The sequence below is a fragment of the Ursus arctos genome, unplaced genomic scaffold (genome assembly GCF_023065955.2).
Source record: "Ursus arctos isolate Adak ecotype North America unplaced genomic scaffold, UrsArc2.0 scaffold_8, whole genome shotgun sequence".
NCBI lineage: Eukaryota > Metazoa > Chordata > Mammalia > Carnivora > Ursidae > Ursus > Ursus arctos.
In genome coordinates this window covers 79739031-79766440 of record NW_026623100.1, presented here as the reverse complement: position 1 = coordinate 79766440, position 27410 = coordinate 79739031, and the positions used below count along the sequence as shown (strand labels likewise).

The 27410-nt window shown below is 48.2% G+C and overlaps 1 long non-coding RNA gene across 7 annotated transcripts in view; it reads right to left on the bottom strand.

Moving 5' to 3' along the window:
* Positions 1–27410, bottom strand: part of LOC113269479 (uncharacterized) — a 235573-nt gene that overhangs the window by 12689 nt on the left and 195474 nt on the right. For 3 of the 7 annotated variants that reach the window (XR_008958128.1, XR_008958130.1, XR_008958133.1), the window contains one exon: positions 4986–5193. The exons of the other annotated variants lie outside the window; for them this stretch is intronic. This is a non-coding gene — a long non-coding RNA (uncharacterized LOC113269479). The remainder of the gene's footprint in view (positions 1–4985; positions 5194–27410) is intronic. 7 annotated transcript variants of the gene reach the window in all.

Below are 27410 nucleotides of genomic sequence, written 5' to 3'. Positions count from 1 at the left end.
ACATGGCCCAGATGGCAGCTTCCCATTTGTATGGGCCCCAGACTCCTAGAGCAAGAAGGCCCCAAGGCACCACCCATTCCAAACGCTCATTCCCATGTAAGGGAGCAGAAATCCAGGGCCTGAAGGGATGCATTTGGGAAGAGCCAAGAATGACATCCATACCTTTCTACTCACAGCCCTGTGCCCTTCCTTGAGGAGACGTTTCGGAAAGTAAACACAATTGGCTTAATAAAAACAAACAAGTGGGTATCTTGCATCTGTGTTGGAAAATGCAAGGAGTAGAGATGTGTTTGGTAAACCATCTAGAAAGCACTTCCAGAGTCCCTAAGTGATCAAATCTGCTCAGGCATGCTGTCCTTGCTACAGAGATGCAATTTCCTTAGAAATTATCAGGTGCTCCTTCTCTTTGAACCGAGACCCAGCAGTCAGCGCAGAGCCCTGCAAGGTTTTTATCTTGTTTCTCCCATCAGTGATTTGATTCATCACTGACAGATGCTGCCCGGATTTGTTCCTTCTCTCTCCACGGTAAAAACGGAGAAGCAGCTAGTGTCGATGGGGATGGCCTTGGTACTTTGACTACCCAGTGACTTTGCTTTCACTGTGTTGGCCTGCCAGACAGGCTGTCTCAGTAAACGTGCACTCACTGAAACTACTCTCTCCGCTCTTTGCCAGGCACCTCGCTTCTGATCTTTACAACCCTCTGAGATATCCCCTGTTACAGACGAGAAAGGAAAGCTCAGAAATTGACTTTCCCAGGGTCCCAAGTCACTAAATATCTGAACAAAAATTCAAATCCAGATCTGTCTTCTAAACATTTCTCCTTTGTGCCAAAGCACAATTTTTTTTTAATGAAAAAAAACAAAACAAAACAAAACACTCTTTTTAATAACAGAAGATCAGCAATCCCAGGGAGATGTCTGGAGATGAACCCAGCTGATCTTATTTCTAAAATGCACAAATACCAGAGGGAAGTTGGTAAATCACAGCTGGGGACTCTATCTGCACTTGACTCTCTTTTCACCTACGCTGAAAAAGACCTTCCACATTTCCTCTAAAAAACAGATCAGAAGGCCCTTTGTTACACCTGAAAATCACCCAGGGCTTTGTCATCCCATCTCTGGGTCCTTAGAGCCCCACCCACAGCTGCCTAGAAGGTATCCCTTGGTTACCACGGTAAACTAAAGAGGCTAAACTTCAGACAGCTACTGAAAGTGTAAGACAGGCAGCCCTGGCTTAAATAAATAAACAAACAAACAAACAAATAAATAAGTCGCGCCCGAGATGTTCTGATAGCTGCCAGTGAAAGCAGGTTCCCTGCCGCTGAGGAGGCCGTGGGATGCGTGTCATGCTGCACTGGAAGACATGGCCAGGCTCAGCCTGATGACAGGGGTGGGCATCTAGTTAGTGACTGCAAAGCGCTCTGAAAATGAAAGAGCGTCAGAAGCCCAACAACAGTCTGGAGGGCCCTGATGCCCCCTTGGTGGCTGCCACCTCTGAGCAGTGGAAGGACCCAACCAATGCTCTCCCAAAGGAGCCACGCATGATGGCCACATCTTCATGCTGTCCTTGCATCTCATTCAACATGACCACACAATGGAGGTGGTGGAAGAAGGCACTTTTTGCATCAACTCAAAAGGAAGAACAAATACCAGTCGTGCTTCCCGTTTAACGACAGGACAGAGTTTCCCTCAGCACGGGTGAATGGCGGGGCTTGACCACACGGGTCACACCTGTCAGCAGAGGTCAGTCGGACTCTGTCCAGGCTGTCTTTCTCACGGCTGCTCGCACTTGCAAGAGACAGTCCAATCACAAAGGACTTGGGCTCTCAGAGGGAGACGTGTCTGTGTCCTCAAGAGAGGAACCACAGAGAAGCCCATCAGCGTGTCCGCGGTGCAGGGCCTCCCTGCACAGTACTTGCTGCATCGTGAGAGCCGCCCCTCCCCCACCCCTGGTCTTACGCTCGATGGAAATGTCTCTCAGAGCTGGGCGGTTCTCTTCACACCTTCAAACGAAGCCAAATTCTGTTTGTCAGTTTTCTCTTCTTGTTTTGCTCATTAGGAAAGGCCTGCTATACATGGTAACACCTGCCATAAGCTTGCTTCTTTGCTGCTTCCAGCCCCCATACCTTCCTCTCCTGGTGGAGCCCATTCTCTGTGCCTTAACATCTGTCCTTTCCTCCTTGCACCTCAAAGGCCAGACTGGAAGCTTTGTGGAGAAAAGAAGGGGCAGGTGTCCCTGGGCATTAGGGAAGAACGGAAATGTTCTTCAATGCCACGTAGAGGAGAGAACACGGGCTGTGGCATCAGACAGACCTGAGCACAACTTGGCCTCTGCTTGATCAGAAGCTCAGGTTCCTCGCTACAAACTGCCAAACAGTTAAATGAAAAGGTTTGGGCAAAGTTCTGGGTGTGTAACACCCAACACTCAACAAATGGTAACCATCACCAGATATTTTTAGAGCTGTCAAGTCAACGAGTGCAGACTTGACAAAGAGGGTAACTCAAAATGTGAACTAACATTTACTGAGTCCTTACTATGGGCCTGGCTTTGACCTTATTTCATTTAATCTGTTCAACAATCCTGTGGCATAAATGTTGTCATTATCCTCATCTTGCAGAAGATGATGTTAAGGTCCAGAGAGGTTGAGGAACCTTCCCAAGGTTGCACAGGAAGTGCTGTATGCAGGCACAGAATGAGTATAGAGGCCGCTTTCCTGAGTCCTGTGATACAGTGACCCCTCCAGCGAAGCTAGTGAGTCAGAATTTCCATCTGAGAATCTATCATTCTATGACTCATTTTTGTTCTGTTTTATTTTTTTTCTCTAGGGAAGCTGGAGTAGAAGAAATTTTACAAAGGGACATGAGAGCTGGAATGGAAGCCCAGAAGCAACAGTCTGAAGGGGAAGGCATCGGCAGACTGAGAAAACCCAGGCACCAGACAACTACCTTGAGGCTTGACTTAGTTCAAGTTCAAGTTGTCTAGGAAGGAGAGACCGAGGCCAGGCTTGGATCATCTGGTCTACTGGAAGATACAGTCCAGGGCGGAAATAGTGAGGGGAGGGAAAATACGAGCGGGAAGGATAAACAGCACACACAGTTGGCGTGTCACCAAGCTACAGGTTTCATCAGTCACCGAGAGACACAAAGGGTCCCCATGCCACGTGGGACATCTGGGCCATGGAGTGGCCCACCCAAGGGAGAAAAGTTGGGGAGTTGTTGCCAGGTCCCTCCCATCTCTTACACCTGCTCACAATTGCCCCACAAGCAGGGAACACCTACCCTTCCCAAGGGCCACCTCTCTGGGTAGCCCCAAAGCCTGGGCTAGTAGAGGCAGTGGTCTGAACCTCCACGCCCGTTGCAGCCACTGCCCTCACTCTGCTGGGGATGAGGGGGTCAGGGAGGGCAGAAGCCTCCTGGGGGTCCAGGAGACACGTGAGGCCTAGAGAACTCAAATGCAGGGAAAACTGTGTCCTATTCAGGGCCCTGGGGTCCCTCTGAGAAGTCAGGGCAGGCAGGGAGGCTGTGCCATGCCTCAGTCTTGGCCTAATTTGCAAGTGTGGAGGGGGGTTCAGTCCAAGCTGCCCAGAGCCGCCTGTGTCCCCAGTGCCACGGAGCTAGGCCATCAGAGCAGTGTAGCTTGTTCACATACTCAAGGCTGAGGAAACCCAGAGCCCAGGCGAGCACCACAGGGCTGAACTGGAACCATCCTGACGCTGGTTGGGGAAGGCCATTCCTCTGAGCATCAGTGCAGAGAAGGGGGACCTGGGCCTGCAGCCATCCCTGCCTTCACTTAGCCTCACACTTCTGGCTGGGGCCTTGAACCTCTTCTGTGCAAAAACAGTCCTAACCAGGCCTTGCCAGCCTCTAGAGCCTCGGTCTCCTCGTCTGTGAAATGGGGTGAGGACTCAGGCTGCTGTGACCAGGGCTGCTGTGAGAGTCACAAGTAGGTGATGTCAGAGAAGGTGACTTGCAGGACTCTGCTTAGTGCCCGGGAGAGCCAGGTGGGCCCCGGAGACCCAGGCCTGAGAGCAGATGGTGGCCGAAGAGCTGGCTGCATGGCCTGGAGCATCCGTACTCTGTGGGAGGCCCCTGGCCGGTGGAGGGAGGTCCCGGATGCGCTGCGAGAGGGGCTGCGTATGGAGGGAGAAGGGCTCTGGGCAGCAGGGGCTGGAAGCCAGCTCTCCCTCTGCTGTCCTGAGCTGGGCTAAGCCTCAAGGAATGTGAATTACAAATTTGCTGCCGGTCATCCAGGTCAAGGTAAGGAGGTGTTTCACTCAACAATTTGTAAGCTAAATGCATAATCTTAAATATTAAGATCTTTAATACATGGGCCCCATTAGAACTCTTGCCCTGGGCGCCTGAGAATTTTCAGGGGTGTGTTCTTTTACTCTACCTCCTTCTAGTACCTTCCGCCCTCTGCGGTGACATCGTTTATCCATGGGGGCAGGAAAAACGTTGGAGCAGGCAGGAGAGGGTGGGCAGGCACCAAATTCTCCTCCAGCTTGGATATTTCTTTTCTCCCCTATCTGTCCTAACCTTCCACTCACCTTCCTAATGAAAAAATGCACTTCGAGAAGGCTGTTTTCCGAAACATACCCTGGTGTTCATCCATTCACTCCTTCATTCATTTGTTCAGGCAGTATCTGTGGATTGTCTGCTCTGTGTCGGGCATCACACCGTGGAGATACAGCACAGGACAGAGCTGGCAGGACGAGCCTCCACCCTCAAGGAGCTTAAACTCTAGCGGCACAAGACACAGCAGACCTAGGGCCACCAGCAGGGACGGTGCCCTCCCACCCGACCGCATGTGGCTTGCTCCACCGCAAAGCCCCCAGGAGGTTTGGCTTGGGCAGCAAGATGCTTGACCGTGGTCACTTAACTCCTGGAAGCCCGAGGTGGGCTGGGGCCAGAGCCCACATGCTTCCATCATCAGGCCCCTCCTGTGTCAGGGATTAAGTATCCATCCTAAGAACGACATTAACTCACCAATCTTGGCTTGAAGATACAACGCTCCTTCCTTTGGTGCAATATTGGGAGCGCAGAGCAGATGAGAGAGGAGATGAATCAAGCACCACCCACAGAGACACACTGGCATCGTGATCGACGACGGTGGAATTTTTTTTTTTTCAAAACCAATAAACAGGAAAGGAGTTTTGGTTTTAAAAATCAACCAATTTCCTCGCTGTCGCCGTATCTAGGTTGTGTATCGAAGAAAACAAAAATAATTCTGGGCACAGAAGGGAGATGGAATATTTCTGCACTCAGCACTGGGCCAGGTTGGCTTACTCCCAGACATAAAGGATTCTGGTGTCCCTTTTTAAATAAAAATAAATAAAATAAAGCAGTTCAACCCTGATGGTGCGTGCCAACAAATGTTACATAGCAGTGGGTATTGGTGGGTGGTGTGAAACGTTTCCCAATGGCTAAGAGCACAGCAGGCCTGTTGTGAAGCGAACAGCTGGGAGGAAAACACAGGTGTGTTAACACAGGCTGGCCATTCCCACCGCCCTGCCCACTGCACCCCCACCCCGGGTGCCGGCCAGGGTCATGGGGCCACAGCTGGCTACAGAGGGGCTTGGTCCAAGAAGGCAGGCTGAGGGGACAATTTCTGCCAGGCCAATGTCCCTGCCAAGGTCACAGCCCCGCTCCCACCCAGCGCACCCTCCCCCAGCCCCCCAGGCCACTGGCTCCAGTTCCATCCATGCCCGGAGCCCAGACCAGGGCTGGGGTCAGCAGCTCTGCTATGTGACTGCTTCCTGTTGCTGAAAGGCTCACAAGCTCGTTAGGGTAAAAACACTGAATGCAGGACGTGGACACGGCTTGGTGGGGGGTTCTGGGAATTCCCATGTCCGTGCACTGGCCTGACTGTGCGGCCCGAGTGAGTCACCCTCGGTGGCGGCCGTGAACGCCTCAGAGGGCAGCAGGGGCAGTGATGCTGTGTCCCACAACCGTTTCAGCAGGGATCCTGGGCAGGTTTCCACAAGAATGTGAAGACATTCAGTAAAGAGGCGCACCTCTTCTGTGACCCTGCAGGAAGTGAGCTGTGAGCTCATTCCTCACCTCACGGAGTCACCCCCTCCCACAAAAGGGACCTTCGAATGACCTTTCATGTGCTTTATGTGTGAGGGGTGCAGAACTGTTTTCCAAATGAACTTTAGTTCAGTCAAAGGGATAAAAAGAGTTGATAGAAAGCACGAGGATCCTTGAGACCATGTTTTAACACTAAAGACCGTAATTGCATTAAATGATGCAAATGTTTACAAGACAACAAACGGTCAGCCTTGGATACTTTCACTGCTGTCCATTTGGCCTGGCCTCCGGTGAGGACCCCTTTTCTTCTCTCTGATGCAAAGTTTCTAAAGCCGCCAGATCCAGGGGTTCCACCAGGCTCCTGAATTGCCTGCAGACCCCCCTTTTTTTGGAGAGAGCACTCAGGGCCCTCGCTAAAGGCTGAAGGCTACCGTGTGGGTCACCCCCTCCAAGACACCTGTCTGTGGAAGATGAGCAGACATCATCATTCGTTTGCTTTTCCAAGGACCGGACTCCCACATCGCCATGCCCAGCTCCCCCTCTGGCTTCCTCCTGCCTGTGGTCAATGCCATGTTTCCTCAAGGGAGCCTTTGCTGAAGATGGATGGTTGGCCTGAACCCAGGCACAGAGGCGGGTGAGTGAGGTGACGGGGGCTGGAAGCAGCGGAGTGTGCCTGATGAGCAGCCACAGCCTCCTCCGGGCTGCCCAACTGGCCAGCGGCCCCTCCCCGGCCTCCCCCATGCCGCGGAGGGCTTGCGCTGGGGCGGGAGCTGGGGCTGGGAGAGAAGCCAGTGGCGGCCAGCTCCGCTTCCCATGGACTTGCTCATCCAAGGGGTGTTTCTTGAGCACCTCCCAGGGGGCCTGGGGACCCCACCAGGGTGATGCAACAATGCGGGGGGCACTGGCAGGCCCCTCTCCTCCTCACACAGGCTGGGCCAAGGATCCCGCGTGCTCTCCCAGGGGGCCCTTGAGCGCGGAGTTCCTAGGGCTCAGAGTCAGACGCACTGACACGCTGCTGAGAGAAATCCCGAGAGCGGCCGGTCGGATCAGTGAGCTGCACGCATTGCAGTTTGACTTCGATTCTGAAAACCTTGCGTGCAAGTCCTCGGTGCTCAGCCGGGTGCACCAGACAGCCCCGCAGGGTGCCAAGAGAAGTCCCGAGTGCACTGGCCCCTGCTCTCGTCTCCTGCTCCCCGGCCTGGGCAGCACCCAGCAAAGGATGCAGACAGAGACCCTCTCCAGGGAGTGAAATCACGGGGTAGAGTGCGTACTCCCACACGCGGCAGGCATTCAATAGGAAGCATGATTTCAACCGCACCCTGGTCCTCCCATCCTAGCACCAGCGGGGAACAGCCAGGTATTGACATTCTGTACTTCACCGAGGGTCCCTGACCCCGGAGAAGCGAGTGTGACCATGTCCATGTCCGCAGGGGGGAGAGGGAAAGCATGCCCGCAGTCCCTCTGGGCGCCCGCGCAGAGCCAGCCTGGCTGTGGCTCCGTGGTCGTAAATGCCCCAGACAGCTGAGGCTCTTGGCGAGGAGACACACAGGCCGTCACGAGCCCTGGAATCAGGTAGTCCATAAATGATGCATCAAGAGCAGAGCGAGCTCCAAACCATGGAGCTTCAGGCCACGGGAACATCTGTGCAGACAGGGGGACCCCGCTGTGCGGCCATCCTGCCTCACCAGGGCCCCCGCAAATACGTCTGCTCCATGGCCATGGCTCTCTGGTTGACACAGCAAAGGCATTTATTGTGACCTTCAAATATACAGCATTTTACAGAATAAAAAGTGCCACGCGATTCCCCAGTGGCGGCACAGTCAATGTGATGAAGGAAAGGAAAATCCTACCTTCAGCCCCTACAGCTGAGCCTGGTGGGACCGGCCCCCGCCTCGAGGTCAGAGCAAGTCTCTGGCCGCCTGCCTGGGGTCTGGCACCTGAGGTCCAGGCTGAGCTCTCTGGGGCCAGTGTGACCATCAGAGCCTGGCTTCTCTCTCTTCGGAGGACACCATGCAGCGGAAGCTGGGAGCCCAGCATTCTTTCCCTGGAGGCCTCTCCACCTCTGGTCTCCAACATGATGGACCCCTCATTGTTCCAGCAATTTTAGCCTCAGCAAAGGGAAGGGCAAGAGCCTAGTACATGTCAAGGGGAAGGACCCTGAAAATAAGTAAACATCCTGCTTACAAACTGTGGATGCCCAGCGCGTGTTTAACGCTCCGTCTCCAGACTCTGCCTGTGAGGTGCTATGCAGGTGCTCCCCAGTCTGCTAGGAGTTCAGTGATCCAGTAGGTGAACCAGGATCCACTAGGTGAGCTGTGACCTGCTAAGTGTTCAGTGACCCACTCCCTACGTGACCATGGGATCCTTCAAAGCACTACGTGCTTACAGTCATGGCAGAATGGAATCTTGCTCTACCAGCACATGAGCTGTGTGGCCTGGGCAAGTCATTCAACATCTCGTGTCTCAGTTTCCCCATCTGTAAAATGAGGGAGAAGAAACTCTACCTGACAGCACTGAGATGAGAATGAAATGAATTAACATCAATAAAGTGCTTTAAGCAAGACTGGCATAGAGGCTGCACTATACGTTTGGCTATGTTTTTGATAGTAGTTTCAGAGTAAAATGAAACTAAATGTTTCTAAGGCATAAGTGCAGACTGCAGGATCCATTAATGCAAATTTTTTTTTGAGAATGGGAGGGGGTGTACAATACTATAATATAGTAATATATTTATCAGATAAGACTCCTTCCTCCCTAAGAAGAGAGTAATAGCAAGAAAGGTAGAAACTAGTCCAAAGAACATGACTGTTTCTGTACTCAATCCTTTATGTGACTATTTGGGGTAAAATGATGTCACTCATCAAATGATTAGGCGCATATTAAAGCCCTGAAAGTTCTTCGGAAAATCCGGCGTAAACAAACAGAAGGTGAAATTCCCCATGGGCCACACTAACGGGAAGAATCTTTCGGTCCTGAATTTCCTCCTATAATGATTGAAAATGCTTTTTTGTTCTGATCCCCCTTGGCCACCACTTTAAAGGTAAGATAACTGGGTCACGCATTCAACAGAAGAATGAAAGAGGCCGAGAACCAGCCAAGAGTGAAAAGAGCAGTTGGACAGCACGCATGGCCTCTCCAACCCCAAGTGATAAAAGGAGCAGAAAACAAGTTTAAAGAGGCCATTCTTCTGAGGGCCGAACACGGGAGCACTGTTTCAAAGAGGAGCAGGGTGTAGAAAAACAGTTACCAACCTGAGACCACAGAACCCAAACTGTGTTCAGAGACCTGTCTGCAATTTTAGTTGCAGGTGAAGATGGGACGCTGGAGATGGTTATCTGTTGGGAGCGTGATCAGTGGTCAACATCACAGGGCTGCACGTCCTGGGGCGTTGGGTGCAAAGAACTGCTAACCTAAGGTCACCGCAAAGTAGCCCCAGAGCACTCGGGCTGCCCCACAAGCAGAAAAGCAGAAACAGCAGTTATTGTCATGTGGTCATCCATGTGGCCACCCCAACTGCCATGCAAAAGACAGAGAGCTTGTCCACCAGCTCCGCGAGCCAAAAACTGTCCTGCAAAGTCGAGTGGCGAGGTTAGTAATCAATCCTAACAGACACAGGGCAGAAGGCAAGCCCAGCCTTCACGTTACCCAATGGTCAGCTTCCTGAAAGTGGGAACACTGGATTCTCTGTTGCTCTGTCCCCGAAATATAGCCAAATAATTTGCACAAAGTAGATGCCCAGTTAGGTTCCCTAAGTAATTCAGTAAGTGAACGAGAGGAAAGAATCTCATGCCACGTATTCAGCTAAGCTTTAGCCCCATCAATTAGAGCCACAGGTCTCAAACACTTCGATCTCCAGATCTCTTCACACTCTTAAACACCGGGATTCCAGAGGAGAGCTGTTTATGACGGTTGTCAATATTTACCACATCAGATATTAAAACTGTAGACATTGAGTCACTAGGAACTGAGAATTCAAGTTTCAACACTGAACCATGCTTTTTTTTTTTTTAAGATTCTTTTTTTAATTTGAGAGAGAGAAAGAACTAGAGAGAGAGAGAGAGCACACACAGAGGGAGAGGGAGAAGCAGACTCCCCACTGAGCAGCAAGCCCGATGCCGGACTCAATCCCAGAACCCTGAGATCACGACCTGAGCCGAAGGCAGACGCTTTACTGACTGAGCCACCCAGGCGCTTCTGAGAGGTAAAATGCTCCCCAAGTCGCAGAAGAACAGCACCTGTGGGGCACAGGAGGGAGACTGGAACAAGCCTCTGGAACAGCAGAGACGGCTTTGAAGGTTAAAGCTTAGGTGTCCGCATGGAAACACACCAGTACCCCAGGAAAGGTGGCGATCACTCTGTGCTCTACCTGACGGTGCCTGAGTCTCCTGGCAGGGAGACCAGCGTGAGGGCTCCCCTCCGGTTCACAGAAGCCGCAGGAGTTGGTGAGCTCGGCTTTCCCGAGGTTAAACCGCTAGCAGAGGTTGGACAGGGATTTCAACACGGTCCTTCATAATCCCAAAATCTATGCTCCTTCCCCTGCCTCGTGCAAATTTCTGAAAACGGACCATTTCTTTACCCAGGCGCACTGGTGGCTTGGTGGCCCCCTGCCCCGATTCATCGAGCTATTTTAATCAACTATTGCTTTGGTAGTTTTCCTTCTTGACAGGAGTTTTATAAAGTGTGAACAGAGAGCGGTCACTCAATGTTTTGAAATCAGAAACTCTATTTTCAATTTCAGATAAATGGGGCATTCTTGACCAGAGGAGAAGCCTTGTCTGGGGCTGGGATCACTGCGTACTCACTTTTGTGTCCTGGCACCTGGAGACCTTCAAAGCCTGCTTGCTGAAGAGCCTACTCAGGGAAGGTATCACATATGTAATATGTATACATAGAGATACGTTGCTTGTCTTTGATTTCAATGTATTTTCCACACTAAAGGGAAACTATCATAATCACTACTGATCTTGCAGACCAATGAGAAGAGAATAGGGACCAGGATAAAGTTTTCTTTCTCCTTTAGCTCTTTCCTTTATAGCCACTGTTAGCAGGCACCATGCAATGAGACTTTCGGTACGCCACACCCATTTTTAATACATTGGTGACCAGATCTGCTGCTTGTTGGAGAAGGAAAAAAGGCACTCACACAATCTTAAAAATTAAAAAAAAAAATTATCATTTGATCAAAACTTCTAAGATAGAAGCTTTACTGAAGAACGTCACTCCAAAACACCAGCAAGTTTCCGGAGAACTCTATGACCCATCTACTCACTGTCAGATAAAATTCTGGGTAGCAGGTGCTGCCAGGTCAGAAAGTGCACTGGAGCAGAGGTGACAGAGAAGATTAGGGTGACTTCTGGGTGTAAGACCAGAGAGGGCACAGGGCAAAATAGAACAGTCTTGGCATGTTGTAAATAAGCCATTAATTGACAACTGTGGGTTTATGTGAGTTAACATAAGCCAAGAGGACTAGGAAGAGAGCGAGCATTGGGATTCCCAAATAAACATTTGACAGGCATTTCTCGAATGTTCCAAACCCAGAAGGAAAGTAAATTGGGCCTATAGAAAAAGAGAGACTCATTGAGAAAACATCACAAAACATCAACCTCCATTTCTTCACATGGACCCCTCAGACCCCTCGCTGCTCTCCACCTTCTTATTTTAATGCCATGTTTCTTGATTCTTTTCTCTTTGATTCAGAGAGTAGCCGGGTGTATTAATGTGTATTTTCCCACTCCCTGCCCACACGATTTTATCTCAATTTCTTCAAGGTCTCAGGATGAGATATAAGCAACTTCTTTAAAAACCAGTGTGATTTTCCCAGCCAGAGGCTCGGTGGAAATGTGTTGTCGGTTATGGATGGGGCGAGCACCTTCATTTTAGGTTCCGAGGATCCAGATCTGAACAAAGCAGAGAAGGACCTGGTCCTTGTGGAGCTTACGTTCTATTTGAAAGAGACAGATAAAGAAGAAACCAACATCAAAATACTTCAGACAGTGATAAATGTCCTAAAGAGAATAACACAGGTTAATGGGTTAGTCTATAATCATACGGGATAGATTGTTAGAACCAGAATGGTGAGGAGGAACAGGCTATGTGATGATTTGGGGTAAGAACATTCTAGAAGAAATTGAAAATACAAAAACTTGGGGGACAAGAATAAGCTTGGCATGCTCCCCACCCCAATCTAGAGGCCAGATCATATAGGGCTTTCTAGGTCACAGCAAAGAAACCCACATTTATACTGGGGGCCATGGAAGATCTAGGGAATTATCTTAAGCAAAGTAGTGATGAGGTGGGATTTACTCGTTAGAAAGTTTTGACTAATGTTTTTAAGAAATATACAACCTGGTCCCAAATTGTCCCTTATGTGGCTTTATTGCCTTATAGGTTACATGGAGATAGAGGGGAGGCTGTGAGGACAATAAAAAATTTCATTTTTAATAAATTTCTGATTCTATCCCCCCCCCCCAAATAGTTCTAGGCTCATACTCGCCTTGGCATATACTGAAAATCTGTTTGGAAGCAAACTGTTTTTAAAGTACCTTTGGTTTTAATTAGTTTAGCATTTTAATTTTAAGAAAAGATGAGAAACCTTAGTAAGAAGATTTTCCATTTGGGTGTTTAAATCTGTACCATAATGTTACATTAAAATCATTTCTGGTGTGTTAATTAATAATTATCTTAGGAATATTGCAAATGTGAAAGGCCATCGTGACTCACCGCGCTTCATTTTAGCTCATTCTGTTTTAAAATTCTATTAATCCTTGTTGCAAATGACAAGATCATTTAATTTCTTCAATGCGACATTTTTATTACATAGGGCCTTTCGTCCAAGTGAATTTATTGGCTGGGACCGGCCCTAAAACATGTCTTTATCTTTCCCAGGCCTTTTGTGGAATACTTGGCCTATATCTAATTTGATCCACATTTAGACTCCAAATAAATCTGGCTGTCCTTCTGCACGTCTCCACCGGGGATCTAAAGAACATTCCCTCCACACCAGGCTCCAGGCGGTGACTACGGGATTGAAAAGAGAGTCAGGTCCAGCGTGGGTACCTGAACTCTTCGATCATGGCCAAAGCCGCCGCGTGGAAACCCACTTTTGTGCACAGAAATGGCCTTTACTGTTTTCAGTTAAATGGCAGCCATGTGATGGACAGAATAAAATCGCCTGAAATGTTAAAAAGATAAATATGTCAATATTTATAGCATTTTAGGATGTACTGAGAGGCTTGGGTTGGTGTTCAAGAAAATCGTGTCCTCTGGGACTGATTTTAAAATACCAATTATTTACAATATTATTCTGAGGGGATTTCTCAGTGAATAAGGAGGGGTTGCTGTAAGGGTTGCTTTCACTTTTGTGTTTAACTTGTTCAAAGACTAGGCGTTTTCAGCATCAAAGGAACCAGACCTTCTCGGAAGTGAAATCCCAAGAGCAAAGCCAGGTCGTCGCGCTATTTGCCCAACTCACAAATTTCATGGTCGTTGAAGTTCGTCTTCCCATTTCATAGCTCTTCTACTTGCTAAAATAAAGAGGACAGGAGGCGTAGTGCCTATGGATGGAGAACATGCTTTGTCTTATACCCATTCGGTACCTCCTTTTATCCTTACTGCAACTCATGGTGATTATGGTGATAACCAGACAACATTGGGGGAAACCAAGGCTCAGAGCAATTCGACTCTTGCCTCAGGCTAAACAGGATTCGCTCACAGGTCTATCTGATCGTTTCTCTGTGGGCCGCGCTGCCTGCGGTTCTAAAGTTGTAAGGATTTGCCGCAAATGGTGTCACCAAGCGCCTCGGCCCATTTAGGACGGGCTTTGGAGCATTGGCGCTGGCCGTTCCTATGCCCCAAACAGCGGCAAAGCCCGGGAGGACTCCAGTGTTGGGTAGCAAATGAAAGGCCACACACTCACTGACCCTTTCCTGGTGGAGAGGATCCTACCTGCCCGCCCCCTGGGGTCCGGGCTGGCCTTGACTGAGTTGATGAGTAGATAGTAATGGAAGGGATTCTGGGCTGTGGTTGTCAGAAAAAATACAGAATGTCCATCCAGTTCAGACACATAACAATTGGTTTTTTGGCTTTTTTTTTTTCTTCGTTTGTTTGTTTTCAGCATCCTAACTGCAGTGGGGCTAACACCAGGCTACAAAAAGAGAAACTTGCTGGGCCAAGCAGGCTCCCTATTCACACTAAACTGGAGGTGCTAGTGACATGACAGCAGGAGGTGTGGTGAGAACGAGCTGGGCTGAGATGGACCCTCCTCCCGGCCCGTAGGCAACCTGCCACGATCCTCAGTCCAGGGTATGAACCCTTCATGGCTCTCCACGACTGCAGGTGGGAGCTGCCCGTAACAATTGTTTCTGTGAATGTATGGTGCGTGAAGTATTTGAGACATACTTAGATTAAGAATTATTGTCGTTTATCTGAAATTCAAACTGAATTGGGCGCGCTTGAGTTTTATTTGCCAAACCTGGCAATCCTACTTCAGCTCCAAGACTTGCCTTTGAGAGACCTGTGTTGGTTTCTTGGAGTCCCGCACCACCAGGTAACAAGTCTGAACTACCTTGCTGGAAAGACCACGGTGAGGAAGGACATTGAGGGGGCTCCTGGAAAGACCACGTGGAGGACATGGCGGGGGCTCCCACTGAGCTCAACCATGCAGTCCACCCTGCCAAGGCTCCGAGTGTGTGAGAGAAGCCATCTGAAGATAGTCCAGACCAGAACAGCCAACAGATGGATGCCACCAAGGAATCCCAGTCTACACCGAGGAAAGCAGAAGCCAGAAGCTGAGCCCTGACTGAAATCCTGTCCCACAAAATCAGAAACCATAATGAAACTGTTACTGTCTCTAGCCACTACGTTGTAGGGCAGTTCACAATGCATCAGGAGATAACCGGAACAGAGCTGAAGCAGGCTAAGGGGAAAATGGAAGTCAAAGCGAAGTCTCACAGTCTTTGAAGAGGAATGAAGATATCCAACATCTCTGAGACATTAGAAGGTACGCAACTGTTATTTCACATCCATTGAAGTGTTTAATCCATTGTGGCTCAGCCTTTGCTTTAGCTTTTGAGCAGAAGTTGATAGCTCACAGACATCATTTTTAAAAGATACCCTGAAACATAAAAATAATTCTAAGGAATATTTCTCAATCTTCACCTCTATAGGTCTTCCCTTTTACTGCATGGTACTTTGTAAAAAAACAAATTAGAATAGCTTGTTTATGAGATACCAGCAGCTGTTGATTCATTTGCTAATTAATGATTCAGACAAAATCAGTGTGTAATATCCAGTGATAACCAGTTTATAATTATGAGTTCTTCCCTTGTCATAAACCTTATAAATTACAGTTTTAGAATTTTTACTCATCACTGGTTACTAAATAGGCTTTTTGAATGATTCTGGTCATTATTTCATCAATAACATCCAACCAAGAAACGTTCGTGTCTCTGTTGTTCTTCCTTCACTGTCTCTGGGAACTTGCCAATGACCATCACCGGTGGATCCTGGCCCCAAACAGCTTTCAGATGCAGACGCTTCTCTTTGCAGCTCACAACTTTGTTAGTGTAGGACCACGACCGCAACCTTTTGACTTGTCATCTTGTCATCATCCTTGTTCCTGGTGGGGGCTGAATAATGGCCCCCCAAAATGTCCACATCCTAATCCCTAGAACCTCTATGTTATCTTCCACGACAAAAGGGACTTTGTAGCTCTGATTATGTTATGGATTTTGAGCTGGGGAGATGATCTGGGATCTTCTGGGTGAGCCAAGCTGATCACAAGAGTTTGTGCAAGAGGAGGGCAGTAGAATGACAGCCAGGGGCACGAGGTTGGAGGGACGCCTTGCGAAGGAGGAGGGAGGGGCCATAAGATGCAAAGCAAGGAGACGGCATTCTCCCCTGAAGCTCCTCCAGGAGGAACAGAGCCCTGCTGACACCTTGAATTTATACTTCTGACATCCAGACTGTCACCAAATAATGTGTGCTGGCTTAAGCCACTAAATTGGTGGCAATTTTTATAGCAGTGATACACTCTGCCATTCTGTCTCCACATCCCCAGGGGCTCTTTAAGGTATATATTTGTTCATACCACTTCCTGCCATAAAACTCTTTATCAAGCCTTCCATTTGATATTAGAATGAGATCCAAATTAAAATAGCTGCAGAAACTGTCCCCGCCTGCCTTTTCTCCCATGCCCTCCCATTCACGCCCTTGCATGCTAAACTCCAGCCGAGGGAATCTTTCTGTTACTCAAAACAGTCTGAGTTCTTCCAGCTGTGATTCGGGCTCACGGAATGGGTAAAGCATGCTGTTTGCCCCTGCCAGCCCCTGAAAGCTGCCCCCCCCCCATATTCCACACTATCACTCTGTTCCCACCTGACAGTAGATGCACGAGACACTGGGACCCCAGGGGGCTATGGGGTCACTGCTCAGGGCGGCTGGTGGAGAACCGCCCCAGCCCACCCAAACTGGCTTCTACAGTGAACAAGAAGTGCACTGTGTTAAGCCATTGAGATTTGGAAGCCCATTTGCTGCAATATGTCGCTTCCTCCTACCCAGAATATTCTCATTCCAGATCCTTCCAGAACAGCCTCCTGAGTCTTTACTAAGATGCCTTTTACCCACAGTAGGCTTCCTGACCAGCCTGCCTGAAGAAACACCCTCTACCTCTGGTTGCATTCCTTGGCAACAGTTGTCATTATCCCAAATATTTTTTGTTGTCTTTTTCTTTGCTTATTCATCACAGCATCTTCAATGCCTAGCACAGCACATGGCACAAAGTATTCAATAAATATTTGTTGAGAGAATGGATGGGTGGGTGGTTGGATGGGGGGGTGGATGGTCAGGTGGATGGATGGATGGGGGGGTCGATGGGTGGGGGATGGATGGATGGGCGGGTGGATGGATGGATGGGGGGGTCGAAGGGTGGGGGATGGATGGATGGGCGGGTGGATGGATGGATGAGGGGCTGGATGGATGGATGGGTGGATGGATGGGTGGGTGGTTGGATGGATGGGGGGTGGATGGCTGGCTGGCTGGGTGGGTGGGTGAATGTGTGGGTAGAAGGAAGGGATGGCATGAACATGCAGGTTTACACATGCAGGAGTTTTAGAAACCTGGGAATAAGCTAGCAGGTTTAGAGGTGTAAAGATAAGCATGGCTGGGTGGTGGATGTTTTCTATACTATTCTAAAAATCCTGATCTTCATTTTATAGGAATTGGGAAGCCACTAATGTTACTTTTTAACCTAGAGTTTTACTCTGGCTGCAGTGTAAACAGTGGCCAATTAGGAAACCATTGGTAATAATGATAAAAATACTAACAAAGAATACACATTATTAATATTTATGTACCGTAAGTATATATCAAGCACAGCACTAAGAATGTAATTATATTAGGGTTCATTTAATCCTCACGACAACCACAGGGCAAAGAGGATGTTCTTAAGCCTATTTCATCTCACACAACCCGTGAGCAATGGAGCGACAGTCTGAAGCCTGGCAGTCTGACGCCAAGCCCAGGGCTCCGAGCTCCTATTTTATACTGTGACCACTGTGACATTCAAGCGCAGTGGGAGCAGACAAGGAAAGGAGATCCCAATGTGAAGAAAAAGGTATCAGGTTTGTAAAATTAACCACAGTGAAAACAAAAGGGGCTCTTTTTAATGTTGAACTTCGTCTCATGCAAAATCTCCTGGATCCCAAATTCCCTTCTCTGTTAGAAACCAAGCCTTGGAGTGTTTTTCCTTCAGGTAACATGCCCTCCATCCCGGTACCCTTAGACGTGCACCCCGATACTTCTGCCAGCTCAGACAGTGGACCCCACATGCAACCAGCGGAGACCAGGAGAGGGCTGCGGGGAAGTGGGCAGACACACCCACCAGTGGTCATGGTGACAAAGGTGTTTCTGGGAAGCCTGCGTGAGTTCTTGGGATTTCTCTCGAGCAATCTTCATTTTCCTGGGTCCACACCATTTTGGGCTTTCCCGTTCTGATCTCGGAGCCGTGTTGTGAATATTGAGCAACGATGCCAGCTGCCCCTGCTTAGGGTGACATTCATGGAAGATCTTGCTAGTCCTGGACTCATGGAGATCTCTCTGCTTCAGGGCCTTCATGGGTTTGATCACAAGGTCCTCTCCCTTCAAACAGCAAGTCTAAGCATGTACTCAGGCTCGCTTCAGTGAGGGGCCGGCACTGTGTAATAGTCATTTTTTCCTTTGGTATGCATGAGTGTTCCTGTGGGAACGTAATTTAGCTGGACATATTAAATCATGTCATCAGCAGTCACAAGCCAAATGAATTATTGATCAATGGCTGTGAAATCAAAGTGCATCTGCAGAATTACATTTGGAAGCAGGGATTCATTTACGGTCAACTTTGTTCTGGAAGGTCTCCATCTGACCGAGTGCTGCCTGGAACCATCTTCTGGGGGCCCCCATGTCTTATACTCCGAAGTATGTGCATTATGTCTTTGAAAGAGCCTTACAGACTGTCTGGTGAATACAAATGTTGTAGTGATTATCATTGTAGGCGACTGTCTTGTGTTTGTGAGCATGTATGCACCAGCGGATTTTCTAGCCTGTGTATTACCTCAACCTATCACCTCCACTCCTACCACATGACAGCCACCACTACCACCATAATTCCTTAGCAGCCACGCAGTGACACTGTGGGTGGCACTGGCCCCGGGCGCACTGGCGCCCTCACTCTTCTTCTTTGCTCGGGTTGTTCTCCCTGCGTATATCCACCTGGCTTGTTCCCTTGCTTCTTATGTCTCATGTGATTTAATTGTCTCAATCCTGTTAGGGAGCACCATCACCATCCCCAAGGAAACTGAGGGGGGAAGGAAGTCTCCCTGAGTTGCATGCTAGTGAGGGGGAGAGGAAAGACCGGAACCCAGGCAGCTAGAATCCACTGCTATGCAAATCCAGCAGGGAGGAGGCTAGGGGAATAAATATCCCCGCTCTCTCTCCAAGTTTCCTGCAGGTGCTTCTTCTGGTCAAACCCCGCTCGAACCACTAAGCCTGAGCCATGGGTCAGGCCCAAGAAGGTTCTGGAGGGGCAAAAGGAAGACAACTAGCACTGAGGACCGTTCACCATGAGTAACTACCTGACCGTGGTGGGAAGATGAGTCCAGTTCATTCATTCATTCAATCATTCAATCATTCATTTATCTAGGAGATATTCACTGAGCATCAGCAACAGGCTGTGTTCCTTCTCGACCCTGGAGATAGGCCAAAGCAAACCCCTCCCCTCTTGGACCTTATGTGCCCAGTGTTCAGAGTAGGGGAGATACGCAGTGAACAGAGGAGCATATAGTGTAACGTCAGCGAATGATGTAGAAAAGAAAAGCACAGCCAGGCATGGAGAGGAAGCGGCCAAGGAAGGCATCTTTGAGGAGGCCGCATGCTCGCGACGGCCTGAGTGAGGTTAGGGGACCACAGGTGGACGCAGATGCAGGAGCCGTGCGGGCGAGGATGGACGGCCCGGGCCCGGAGTGGCTGGGCACAGTGCTTGCACAAGTGTGGCAGGGGAGGAATCGTCAGTTAGCTGCCCGCACCCTCTACCAAAAGGCCGCTCTCCCCGTGCGTGGTTTGTGTGGTGTCCTAGGGACGGCGTTGAGCTCCATCCTCACCTCCTCGGTAAGGGAAGCCACACTTCTTCTCAGCACCGCTAATCACTGGTTCTGGGGTCCTGTGCCTCTAATAGCTTCCATGGTGCTCTATGTGGAAACACGGAATGCTAGCCCCCTCTCTTCTATGCTCACTAGTGGCCTGTAAAGCTGGAAAATCTGGAAATCTTCCTCAAGGCACATAACGCTATGGTCCCAGCATACCTCCTGCCTTTAGAAATCTTTACATGCAAAATGGGCAACAGTCTCTGTGATCAAGCACATCTTCAAACATCAGAGAACCTGTCTCAAGGTCTCCTCAGAACCTCCCAAATCCCACATCAATGGTCACACCAGGCTGGGCCCAGGAACGTCTGGAGCTCAGCAAGCATCCGGACAGGGACATGCTGCCAGGTTCCTCGTTCTGCAGGCACTTCCTTTGGCCCTGATGATTCCCTTGGAGACTTGCCCTTGACTTCCAGGACAGAAATACCACCCTCCAAATGGGAGGGAGGAAAGGAGTCTTCACCCCAGAAGGCCAGCTGCCATCTTGCCTCCTCTCCCCACTGCCCTTCTCATACAGCTCGGGGTGCGTGTGGGTGTGTGGTGAGTGGTGTCAAGGTGTCCGACCCCAACCTCTACCATCCTGTGTAGAATCCAGGAGAACTTCACACATCTTGTTTTATACCTGTGGGTCCTTTCTGTACAAAAAAGGCCCCGGCATCATCTTACTGTAAATGAAACTAACACGTGTCCATAGAGTGACTTGTTAACAGCTTTGGTAAAAATGTGGTTGGAGAGAGGTGGCTATAATTCTCATAGAAATGGGCTTTGGCTTCTGGTTTTATAGTAATTCTCACCTTCACTGCAACCATAACCACGTCTCATTACAAATCCTGTGTATTTACTCTTCCCAAGGGCCTTGTGCATAAGGGATACTCAAATGGTTTTGATGATTATAATGCAAACCTGTATTTGGCAGACAGGCTGTGGGCGTGTGATTAGAGGTTGCAGCTGAGGCCAGAGGTCGTTCCTCCGCCACTGGAAGCAGCGTTAGTTTAAGAGCTCATGGAGTTTGGGAAGATACACAGCAGGAAGTAGTAGGAAGAACGGGTTTCCACATAGTCAGCTCCGTCAACCGAATCAACCTAGGCCGTGGAAGGGCTGACAGATGTCACTGTCAAATCACAGCATTGTGATCATTGTAACATTGAGCTGAGCGTGTAGATATGAATCAGATTGACACATAAGGTTCAGGTCATAAAATTTGGTAGGTTTTCTGTAAAATGATCAAAACACACGTAATTTCTGCCATCTCTCCATATAGTGTGGGAAGACATCAAGTCAGGTCCTCCCGACGAGCCTGGGCGGACTTGGCATAGAACAGGTTTTATGGCCGTCAGTCTCCAAGAAGCACGAATGTCAGTCCACGATTGGTGGCACATGTTCCCAAGCACTACACCCCGCAGTTCTGGGTGTGGAAAGCCTCATCTGCCATAATCATCGTTCTGCTGAGCGCCGCCCAGGGAGAGGGGGTTCCAGGCTGCGTCCGGGCTGCTGGTGGAATGACAGCAGTGACCAGAATATCTAACGTGTACTGTGGGCTTCCTGCATGCAGGCATCCTTGGCAACACACTATGTGTGTTATTTCACTCAACCTTCCGACGGTCACAGGACGCAGGTGCGGGCAAGGAAACTGAGGCACCAAGCTGGGGAGGAGAGCGTGTCAGGTAATAGTTGAAGCAGTGGAAAGAGCAGAAATGGAGCCTCACTGTGTCCGTTTTCACGTTGGTTCCAAACTTCTATGGCGGAGCTTTCTGCTGACGAGTGGGAAACCAATGGCATCCTTCCGGCAACATGAGCTTCTTGGCGTCACACTTGGCTTGGTCTCGGTCCGTGCACTTAGTCGTGAGCCATCTTTAGTGAAACTCCCTGCAACGATCTAGACTACATAGTGACACGAGACAAGTAAGCCCCATCTGCGATGGCCACAAATTGCTCTGCGCCGTAAAGCGCGACTTTAATAAGCTTTAAGTGCTGTACGTGCATGATTTACAATGGGCGCCTTCTAATAGCGCCATTTCTTCAGCTAATTCCCTTGCAAAATTTTTAAAGCCTAATTTTCATCAGAGAAACAATTTTCTTTTTTGCAAATAGCCTCTAAATGAGAAGAGGCGTTTGTATCAGTTATCTGACTCCAGAGACATAATATTGATCTACAAGATGAATTTTAGAAGGGGAAGGGCAGGGAGAGACAGAAAAAAAGGCTTTAAGTGACTTGCACGCAGCGACTGCCGAAAGAGCCTCTTGGCCACAGCAAGAAACGAGCTTCCTGATGGTACTCCAGGCAATCACATCTCACGCTGTCCACTGCCCACTTAGTCAATCTTAACACCGTGGGGCATTGTATCTTATTTACCTATTGAGGTAAAGCCTTTAATAGTGGAAACGAATAGGGAAAAGCAACATCATTTGAGCAGCTGTAGACTGTGTGTATTTTATCAGGACATTGAACAAAGCCAAAGGGAAAAGCAGGTGCCTCATACAGGAGGCCGAGGCCTGCCCTGGCCCAGCTGTGATGTGGACGAGTGACGAGTGACGCAGGAGAGCCACCGAAGAGAACAAAAATCCTCCCAGATTCCCCGTCCAGGAAGAGAGAACTTCTCCACCCTCCCAAAAGCATAATTGGTATGCTCTCCAAGCTAATTTCAGTACAGTGGAATCCCTGAGATCAAATTCCAAACAGTTGGACTAAGGAGAAGATCCCAACAGTTATGAGAACCCATCATGGTGATTTCCAGGGTGGTTTTGGCCTTTCAAGGTACTTGTCTTCACCTGTTCTGCACCATATCATGCATATTACATACCCTACCCAAAAAAATACATAGATTCTGAGGTCGCCCACCAATAAATCAATTCCTGCTAGACAAGACACAGACAAATGAGTGCTACAGAATGGGAGCAGTGGGAGCCTGAAGGGGAGCCTGAAGAGGGTCTTGACCTGGCCCCTCACCACCACCCCCCCACCAGTCATGGGATCTTCAATCACCCACTAAAGCCCTCTGGGCCTTGGTTCCATATTTTAAAATAATAATTTTTTAAATGTCTGTTCCCTCTGAGTCAGGCCTGGTTTATCTACCACAAGTTGTATCAAATGAGTTCCCGAAACAGAAGCATTCAGCATGTTGTGGGCTACATTTCAGAGCCCCTACGGTTAGCTAGAGCCATTCAATGAGGCCAATAGAATGCATAGAGATGGATCTCACATGTGAGAAGGACATGCATTTTTAGCGGCCTGAGGATGGACTGTTATGGGTTGAATTGTGTCCCACAAAAAATCATCAGTGATGGAAAAGGGGGCTGATGGGCCAATACTATGAAGGAGGCAGAGATAAGCACAGGATGGGGCAGGAGACAGAGGCTGGCACACAGCCAGTGGCCCAGGAAGAGCCAGGGGATGCTCCACACGGATAATGGAGAGTTACACCTGCCTGGCTTGGGGCTGGAACAGTCTCCAGGAGGACCCCACTCAAAGACAGACCCCTGCTCCCAAGTCTTAACAGCCGTTTGCAAGGCATCTTTGGTTTCTTGTCTGAAAGCAGGCCCACGGGGATGGGGAGGAAGGAGCAGGGAGGCTTTGGAGTACACTAAGGTGACAGCACAGACACACCTCACCAAATCAGAAGGCTCTGTGATCCACAGACTACTCTTCTCAGGACTCTCACCTAAGATGGCCTTGCCTGGCATATCATTGCAGCTGACAGATTCCCATCGAATGAGTGAGTTTATCCAGATTTATCAACAGTTACACCCACATCTATCTTGGATCAGGTCTGAGTTGGTTTGTCTAGGGCCACGGGGCCTCACAGGGTGGAATCTCCCCCAGTTTCTCCCTGAGAATGGACATGGTTACCAGGCAGAATGGACCAGGCCTGAGCAGGAAAGAAACCCACCACATGGCCCAGCACATTAATGAGGGGTCAAGAGCCCCCACAGGCCCTGAGAGGCAGCCCGGCCTGGTGCATACAGCACTGATCCCAGGTATATGGTGCGTAGGCAGTGAGGTCACATCTCCATGCGTGATGGACCCTAAGAAAGGAGATCGGCAGAGGGTCTGTCTGTAGAGCAGGATGTCAGCAACCACAGCTGGGGGAGCTGGGTCAACATCGGGGGAGACCCACAAAGACAAGATGGCCCCAGAAGAGCAGGGATCTTGCAGATCATAAGGAAGAACCCAAGGACAGGGATCAGAAAACCCAGGGACCAGTACTGGGCTCAGGAACAAGGCAGAATTCCAGACAGGCAGAAGGGCAGGCCTCTGGAGGCTGAATTCCAGAGCACGGGACCCCAGAACACAGAGCTCAGGTCCATCTGACCACAGCCAGGCTGGCCCCGGGGACAGAAGCACACAAGACTGGGCCAGTGGGCAGGATGTAGGGAGAGTGGCTCCCAGCAGGAAGTAAGGGATTTCAGGGCTTTGCGAATACACCCAGGCCTGACGGATAAAACCAACAGCTTCAGGGTTACTTTTTTCTTTAAAATAAAACAGTTATGGTGTTTTAAAAAATCAGATAAGGAAGCAAACACAAAGAAGAAATTTAACTTCTGTTTCTTTCTCTAAAAGAAGTCTATCATTAACACCCTGATACATAAATTTCCCTATTTTGCCTGTGCATACACATACATTTGTGGGGTTTAATATACGTACACATAAAATTTACCCCAAAAATATATTTATACAGACTACTTGATGAGCAGCTTTTTTTTTCTACTTAACAATAAGTAATGTGTATTTCCCATGTCAATAAGTATAAATCAATATCATCATTTTAAGTGATTGGTATAGTACTTGTGTTATATTCCTACCATGGCGTGCTTTATAAATCTTCCATTGCTAGACATGAATGCTTTCACCTTTTAAATGTAAAAATGGAAGCTTTTTATCTTGACCCACAGAATGGGAGAATATATTTGCAAATGACATTACAGATAAATATGGTATCCAATATCTATAAAGAACTTCTCAAACTCAACACCCAAAAAAACAAATAATCAAGTCAAACTTGGGCAGAAGACATGAACAGACACTTCTCCAAAGAAGACACACAAATGGTTAATAGACACGTGAAAAAATGTTCAACATCATTAGCCATCAGGGAAATTCAAATCAAAACCACACTGAGATATCACCTTACACCAGTTAGAATGGCAAAAATTGACAAGGCAGGAAACAACAAATGTTGGAGAGGATGTGGAGAAAGGGGATCCCTCTTACACTGTTGGTGGGAATGCAAGTTGGTACAGCCACTTCGGAAAACAGTACGGAGGTTCCTCAAAAAGTTAAAAATAGAGCTACCCTATGACCCAGCAATTGCACTACTGGGTATTTACTCCAAAGATACAGATGTAGTGAAAAGAAGCACCATATGCCCCCCAATGTTCATGGCAGCATTGTCCACAATAGCCAAGCTGTGGAAGGAGCCAAGAGGCCCTTCAACAGATGACTGGATAAAGAAGATGTGGTTCATATATACAACAGAATATTACTCAGCCATCAGAAAGGATGAATACCCACCATTTGCATCAACATGGATGGAAATGGAGGGGATTATGCTAAGTGAAATCAGTCAAGCAGAGAAAGACAATTATCATACGGTTTCACTCATATGTGGAACATAAGGAATAGCATGGAGGACATTAGGAGAAGGAAGGGAAAAATGAAGGGGGGGAAATCAGAGGGGGAGAAAAACCATGAAAGACTATGGACTCTGGGAAACAAACTGAGGGTTTCAGAGGGGAAGGAGGAGGGGGGAGGGGTCAGCCCGGTGATGGGTATTAAGGAGGGTATATGTTGTAATGACCACTGGGTTTTATACACAAATAATGAATCACTGAACATCAAAAACTAATGATGTAATGTATGGTGACTAACATCACATAATAAAAAAGAGATGCTTTTTAGCATAAAAAAATGTATAAGTGGTATGCACTGACTGTCCTTGCTCATATAGGATATTTCCTTAACCTAAGCTCTTAAAAGTGAAATCATCACATCCAAGCCCAGTTTGGGGTTGTTACCAATCTCCAAGCTGAGCTGCAGGCAGCGGCCCTCAACTCATGAATATTCACATGAGGGGTAATCTCCCAACAGCTTTGAGACCTCAAGGGCATCTATCACTCAGAAGTTCACTTGTTTAGACCATTCATAAGGGGTGTCAGGCCACTAGTCACCTCTGCCCCCCAACCCCCCAGGAAAATCCCCGCAAGACAGACTTGCAAAACATCAGAGCATGGATCTTGGGAAACATGCAGATATTATCTTGAGAAAATTTATGTGTATTTACTCGTAGAATTAACAATTATTTTCTGATTCTCACTTCCATATGAAAATCTTTCCTTGTTATTTGTTAATACTCCATTTGAACTGTTTTTCACAATTCATATCAATGGACCACCAAAAAAAATTCCAAAAACATGCAGAAATGCTTTACAAGAAACAGTGATATGGTCACAATATTTGATTGAATTTAGGCAGAATGAACAGTCCCAGCCTTGTGCAAACATAGGCACTGAATCAGGGTTATGAGCAGAAAAGCCATGTGGCTATGTTATATTTAGATTAGAACCATTGCACATGTCACAGGCAGACATGACCTGCAATCAAGGGTGGGGTCACACAGCACATAAGCACGATTATTAGGGGGCAGTGTTCTCCTTATAGCAATATCTAACCAATTAGGATCTTAGAGAAGAGAAGAGAGCACTGAGGAAAAACAGACACAACAAATTCATTTAGACTTTCAAAAAAGATATCTCATCAAGTCGCAAAGACTGTGTTGCCAACAAGCATGTTTTTATACAAATGGGATGGTGAATAAGAACCAGGAGAGACAGGGAGAGAAGAAAGCAGACCAGATAAGGAGGCACCGTGAAGCCCTTGAGCTCCCTTAGTTCAGGTGGTACCCCCACTCCCTGACTACATCAAGCTTTCACACACCCATTGGGATGGGACACCTGAGTGGCTCAGTTGGTTAAGCATCTGCCTTCGGCTCAGGTCATCGGGGATCCTGCTTCTCCCTCTCCCTTGGCCCCTCCACTGCCGCTCACTCTCTCTCTCAAATAAATTAATAAAATCTTTCTAAAAAATGTTAATTGTGTTTACCCCATAATTGTTCAAAACCCCTTTTCTTTTCCAAATGAGCACCTATCACAAGCGCATAGAACATCAACGTTCCGTGAATCATAAGCTAATCTAAATTGGACCTAGGAGCCCACGGGAAGCAAAGTGATCTGCTATAACTAGAGATGCAACGGTAAACTGGCTCTTGATTAAAAAAAAAAGAAAGACAAGTCAAGAAAATAAAAGCTTGATTTGCAGTTTCTGCCAATTTCCATGGTGTAACTGTTCTCACTGGGGCTGATTTGGAAAAAGGCTGTGTTTAAGCACCACGGGCTATTTCTTGAAAGTTCAAGGTGTTTCTGCCCTCCAACATAGCAAGCAAAACCATGAAACACGATCGTAAGGTAAACAAAAAGCATCTGTCAACCATTACGCAGTGCACATAGTTCTTGTGAGGAAAAAAAAAAAAAAGATCAGATTCAATCTCTGTGAAATGGCAAAGGAATTAGTTTTCCCCTGAAACACCCATGCTGTTCTGGTGAACATCTCTACAGAAAGAGGTGAGAGAACCAGGAGAAAGGCAACAAAAACAGCCCAAAAGATTAGAAGAATTTCTATGTGAAAGTAGTTTGGAAATACAAAGATTGACAAGTG